Source organism: Apodemus sylvaticus, chromosome 17 (genome assembly GCF_947179515.1).
Source record: "Apodemus sylvaticus chromosome 17, mApoSyl1.1, whole genome shotgun sequence".
In the NCBI taxonomy this organism is placed as follows: Eukaryota; Metazoa; Chordata; class Mammalia; order Rodentia; family Muridae; genus Apodemus; species Apodemus sylvaticus.
The window spans coordinates 75883073-75890091 of NC_067488.1; positions in this window are offsets into that span (position 1 = coordinate 75883073).

Below are 7019 nucleotides of genomic sequence, written 5' to 3' on the forward strand. Positions count from 1 at the left end.
AACAGAAATTCCTCCTGACACATAATAATGAAAACACAAAATGCACTATAGAAAGAAATACTATTAAAAGCAGTAAGGGGAAAAGGACAAGTAACATTTAAAGGCAGAACAATCAGAATTACACCAGACTTCTTGAAAGGGACTATGAAAGCCAGAAGAACCTGGGAAGATGTCATACAGACCCTAAGGGAGCACAAATGTCAACCCAGGCTGCTATACCCAGAAAAACTCTCATTTACCATAGATGGAGGAACCAAGGCATTCCATGACAAAAACAAATTTACAAAGTACCTTTCCACAAATCCAACCACTGTAGTCTGAGGATGCTTCAGTAGTCAGGGTAACATGGATGACGGAGATCCAGAATGGGAACCCATCTCCTTTAAACTTCTTAAGGAATTAAAAGACAGAATAAAAGGAAGTCATTGACTGAATCCAGCTGATTCCAATCTTCCTAAATCTTTCTGATTCTCCTGCCTCACATTTATTTATCTAGTGAGTATATGTATGCAGGTATAGGTGTTTCCCAGCTCACAAGTAGAGAACACCTCTGTACAGACTAAGGCTTCACAGACAGTGCCTAACCAAGCCATCTCACTGGTCCAATACAGCATTTTTAAGATGCAGTAATAGATGCTGGAGAAACAGCACAACTGTAGGTTGCTTGCCTAAAGTATGCACAAAGCCCTGGGTTTGACCTCCAGTACAGGATAGCCAGGCATGAAGATGCAACCTATAATCTCAGCACTCACAGGCAGAGGCAGGAGGGTCAGAAACTGAAGATCATCCTTGAATAGGGAGTTCAAGGCCAACCTGAGATACATAATCTCCTATTTCCCAACAATAAAAGGCACAGAATATTAACAACAACAAAACAAAACACTATTTCTATAATCTGTAATATAAGTGGAGTCTAGTAACTGGTAAGGAATATACTCTATAAAACTACTGTCAAGTCTTGACAAACTACTACTAAAGAGGGCATTTATATACTTCTGAAACACTGTGAAGGAGATCAGTACTTACGTGATAGTCATTTCTCTTAATATTTGGAACATCCATGTTCTGAGTAGAGGGACAAATATCTTCATGTTTTCTGTCAGTGAAAATGTCAGTTCCAACAAAGCTAACCTGACAGGGCAAGAACAACAGGAAACATGGTTAATCTCATTTATTATATATAAGTACACTGTAGCTGCCTTCAGACACTCTAAAAGAGGGAGTCAAATCTCATTATGGATGATTGTGAACCACCACTGCTCTTAACTGCTGAGCCATCTCTCCAGCAGATATGCAAAACATATTTCACTTGTGTTGTTTAGAAGCAATAAGCCCATGGCTTCCACAAATTAAACTCTGTCTCTTGTTACTACATGAAAGAGTCAAATTAGGACCCAAAGCTTCTGAGTTCCCTTTGATTTTCCTTATATTGCCTAACTTTTCCCTATTGTTGTTGTCATTGTTGTTGTTATTGCTGCTAATATATAAAGTAAGAATTACATAGTGTACTGCTGTTTCATCTCCATTATTTAAACTTGACTACTAAAGTGTTTGTTTAAACTAAGGTTAATGTTAGAACATATATATGAAATAAGGTTTCAGAGTTTTGAAAAAGAAAATCAGATATACAGTCAACCCCATAATCAAGATACAGTAGAATATTTTCACATCCCGAACTGTGCCTCTTGGTCATAAGCCCTGTATCCACTCCCACTTTACACCCAGCCAGACATTCACAACCATTAACAGTTAAACTTTTTTAATCCTCATTTTTAATTATGGGAAAAGGCCAGGACAGTGAAGTAAGTTGCCCTGAATCATATCACTTGTAAAATTCAGAATTAAAGTTAAAATCACTTCTTTGTCTATCACCATATTCACATAAGATTTGTTTATAAACCAAATGACTATTTGACAAATACAGCGACTTTTCCTAATGTCTCTAGAACACTGAAGTAGCAAATTGTGAGCCCTTGATTCTAGGAGAGTTACAGGATTAGGTTCCTTGTGGGTCCCTGTTTCCACATTTCCATGGTGAACAAGTGATTGATATGTTTATTTCTATCAGAGGCACATTATTTCATATGGATTGTTAACTTTGCGTGTGTGTCTGATACTACAATGATGCAAGCCTGAAGGTATTTTATCTACATATTTGTCTTCTCTATTTGGCACAACAGAACCTTGTGCATAGGAACACCAGAAAACTTTTCAGCATGGTATTTGGGGGGCATTTCAAGCAGGGAAATCAACAGAAGTCATAAGGTGAAAATGAGAAAACAAAGCTCTGAAAAGCATAGTAAACAGTCTGGAAAGAACATGTATGCACTGTTTCATAGGTGAAACCATAAAAAAGAATACTGCTGTGTTTGGCTCCAGCTCAGATCTCAGCTCACGCACAGATACAGAAAGCACAGTGATTTGGAGGTTTTGTTTTGTGTCTTTATGTCAATCCACAAATGTAGAATCCAAAAATAGTGAGGGTTGAGTATTTTGTTAATTTATTTCTTATAATTTGCTGACTATTTATTTGAGCTTTTGGAATTTCCAGGTAGTTGGAGCCAGCTTCATGTCCCTAATCTGCTTACAGTGTGTCGTCAGTATTGTAATTTCCACAGATAAATAGTCCAGTCATAAGTGCAGTCCCCTGACAAAAGGAGCTCCTCCTGCTTAGCCTGGGTGTTGGATACGGGGATCTTTCACTTGTTTTGTTAGAGTCACACCAAGGTATTTTATATTATTTGTGACTATTGTGAAGAGAGGTGTTTCTCTAATTTCTTTCTCAGCCTTTTTATGATTTGAGTAGAGGAAGGCCACTGGTTACTTTGAGTTAATTCTATATCCAGTCACTTTACTGAAGTTGTTTATCAGGTTTAGGTGTTCTCTGGTGCAATTTTCTGAGTGAAGGTGTTTCTGGCAGATCACTCTGTCCTGCTGGTAGTGCACAGAGGGAGGTGGAGCCACCTGGCTCCTTGGGGCAAAATCTTACTCATCATTTCTTAATGTGGCACTAAAGTATTTACTTGAGGTAATCCTATCATTCATGGATGCATAAATGAGAACGTGTTGCTTTCTTCCTTTACATTTTAATATACAGTCGAAAAAATGTTTCTTGAGAAGAGGTTTACTAGGTTTAATTATGCATATATCTATAGGATACTCTGTTTCAATATATATTACACAATAACAAAATTCTACAGAAAATTGAGTCTTTACTTGTATAATGCATGAGAAAATTATATAATTTCTTTGAATTTACCAATTTTGACAAATTTAAAATAAGTTCATATGCTTATCTCCTTAGATGCTAAAAATCATCTAATTCTGAAAAATACAACACTCCTTCATGTTAAAAGTATTTGAAAAATCAGGAATTAAAGTCACATACTTAAACATTATATAGTCAATATACAACAAACCAACAAACAACATCAAATTAACTGGAGAGATATTGAAGCAACCAAACTAAAGTCAGGGGCAACACAAGGAAGCTCACTCTCTCCATATCTATTCAAAATACTACTCAAAGTTCTAGCTAGAGCACTAAGACCACAAAAGGAGATCAAGGGGATACAAATTGGCAAAACAGCCAAGGTATCACTATTACAGATGATATAGTATACACAAGCAAACCCAATCATTCTCCCAAAGAAATTCTAAAGCTGATACACAATTTTAGCTAAATGACTGGAATATAAAATTAGCTAACAAATCCATAGCCTTTCTTTATACAAATGATAAATGGGCTGAGAAGGAAAATAAGAAAACAGTACCCTTCCCATTAGTTAAAAATAATATAAAATACTTTTGGGTTACTGTATCCAAACAAGTGAAGTTCTTTTATGACAGAAAATCAAGTATTCTAGAAAGAAATCAGAGAACTCAGAAAATGGAGAGATATCCCATGATCGTGAATTGCCAAGATTAACATGGCAAAAAACAGCTATCCAACCAAAAGAAAGCTTGATTAAATAAAATCTCCATCAAAATTCCAAATAATTATTTAAAGACATAAAAAGGGCAATTCTCGGTATGTGTGTTTGTGTCTGTGTGCACACATATGTGTGAGCAACTGGGGATGTATTCCAGCTCTGGATGAATATGGGTCACTTGCCCACAGTGCCTAGCAAACCCCAGACTGTCACTCTCCTGCTGATGCCCTCCTCCTCTCTCTGTGCCCTGCAGCACCCAAGGCTGCAGCCTTCCTTCTAGCAAGTCACTCAAGGAACCAAAAGTCAGGTTGGAACAGCTCCAGACTGTGGGTGGACTTGACTGACTGCAGGTGGGGCCTGCTGAAGGGTTTCTGGGCTGCTGTGGCAGGTGCCTGCAACTCCTGGCTCTTTCTAGCACAGGAGCCCTCCTTACTGCTTCCCCCATCTCCTCCTTTTCCTCCTCCTGCTCCAGGGTCAGGCATCCTAGTCTCTATGGCGCCAGGAACTGCAAGACTCAGCACTCAACACTGAGGCATGACATGTTGATACTACGTGATTGTCAGGTGATGTCCATCTACACAGTTTCCAATTTCTAGTGATTATAATTAAAACAGAAATAAACATATATAAGCAAATATCTGTAGTAACATACAGAGTTAATTGCATATATGCCCAATATTGGTATAGGTGGATCTTTTGGAATATTTACTTTCTTCCTTTTGGGAAAACACCAAAATGAATTTCACAAACTCTTCCAGTGTTTACTTTAACCAACAGCAAAAGTCTTTGGTTTTTCCCATCATTCTTGCTTTCATTTGCTGTCTTTTGTTTCACTATTCTTGGACATTATGACTACTGTAGAATAGAATCTCATAACAATTTTCATTTTCATTTTGCTCAGCCCTGACAGAGTTGCCCAAGATTAAAGCCCTCTCATCAAGCTTAAGAAATTTATAAGCAAAAGGAGACAAAAATATTTACTCATGCATTCTAATAACAAAAATAAGACAGTATTTCTTTGTCAATTTTTTATTCATTTATTTGCCAATTTTATTTCATATTTCTTTTTTATTATCTATATTTCTTATGTATCATAAAGGAGTAGAATTATATGGAATATTATCTGCATACATTAATATTATCATAAACATTTCTATTATATAATAAACTATAGTGACTCTTGACTAATTGACCTGAGGATGGAAGAAGCAAGAAACTGAGATTTGTCAAGCTAAAGAACACATGTTATAAAACCGTACTTTTTCCACCTTCCTCTCACCTAAGCATGCTTTCTTTATTCTATACTGTGTTTTGAATATGCTGGAAGAAAGAGCAAAGGGAATAAAAGGGATGCCTATAGACTTCTCAGGATCCAGACAGAATAGGAATATGAAAAGACAATAGCATCACAGCTTCCATTTAGGCTCGCTCCAATCCATATGGGTGAGGAAGAGGAACAATTTCAAAATGTTCTCCAAACCACATTATTTTCTTCCTTCCCTCTCTCCATGATTCTGATATTTCTTACCTTGTATCCACCTGGGGAGCCATTGGTAAAGTGGGAATTTCACAGAGCAGCAGTAAGGTGCCTATAGCCTCAGTGACTTGCTTTCTGTCTTGTTGATAGAATGCCCTGTAGGGAGAGGAGATCCTATTGGCTGAGAAAATTCTCTTGGGTCTTTAATTACCTTCTGAAAAGTTAAGCAGGGCCCTGTTGATACTGTTCCTATAAGTGGATTTGACAAAGCACACAGATTATGCCTTTCTGAGGTAATCTCATTCAGCATTACATCTTTGTGAGAAGCCATGGGATCCTACTCAGGAGGGTGTTGAACATCTTCCAATGGGGTTCTTAGAATTTCTTACAAGGTTAAAAGCAGGACTGATTTCATGGAGTGGGGAACTGACAAATAGGCTGAACTATGTGGCTCATTGTAAGCATTGGTTTTACCCTTCTCAATCAAATGGATGGCCATTAGTTAAGTTTAAGAAATAGTAAGCAGAAGTGGTCTGGATCTTTATGAGAAGGGAAGTTTTATGACATACAGTAATTGGATACTTCAGGCTGCCTGAAATTGTGGTGTTCCTCCAGTCACAGCTTATTAAGTACTGACATCTCAGATGTGATCCACTATGGTGGACATTTATAATTATTTTTGTCTTCTTTTGAGTAAGGGTCTTGTTATATAGACAAAGTTATCATGAAACTATAAATCCTCCTGTTTCCATATCCAAAGTGGTGGGATTATTATAGGTGTGCACTAATGTCCTGAGGTGAGACCTGGCTCCATTTATGAACTTCAAATGGCTTTTTAAATCTCCAAGCCTTGACCTAGGATGGTGGCTTAGAAGATAAAAGCATTTGTTGACAAATGTGATGCCCCCAGTAAGTGTGATCTACTGAGTCCTTGTACTAGGAAGGAGAGAACAAATGCTACTAAGTAGAAGCATGTGTATGAACACATACACACAAACACACACTCCCCTAAACCATACACTGCGTGCACACACAGAAATTAACAATTTACAAAATATTCAGAATATATAATTTTAACTGCATAATGATGACTATATACACATAATTTTCATTTTTGTTTGTTTCTTTGTATTTCTTTGTGATCATCTAATGTTGCCAAATGCCTATATGTAATCACAGAAATTTACAAAATTGCAGCAGAAAGTTGCAAACTGGAGGTATCCCTAGGTAACAAAGAAGATATTCTGCTTGAAAATCACAAGCAGCCATGGAAATATTTGTCATCTATTAATCTTGGTGTACTGGTGTGTATAGCGAGTGGTTGTGTTTTAATTCTTTTTTGTAGTTTCTTAGTCTTTGGTGTTTTATAATAATTATTATCATTATATATTATTATTATTATTATTATTATTATTATTATTATTAAATCATTTCTCATAGTCCAGACCTTATCCCCCTCCTGTTCCAGCCTCTGACTGTTCTACATCCAATGCCGACTCCTTGCTTCTATCTCCAAGAGGGAGATATCCCCAACCTCTACCCTACCAGACTTCTTAACTGTTTGGCACCTCGTATCTCTCTTTTTTTCATATTTTTTATTCTGTATATTT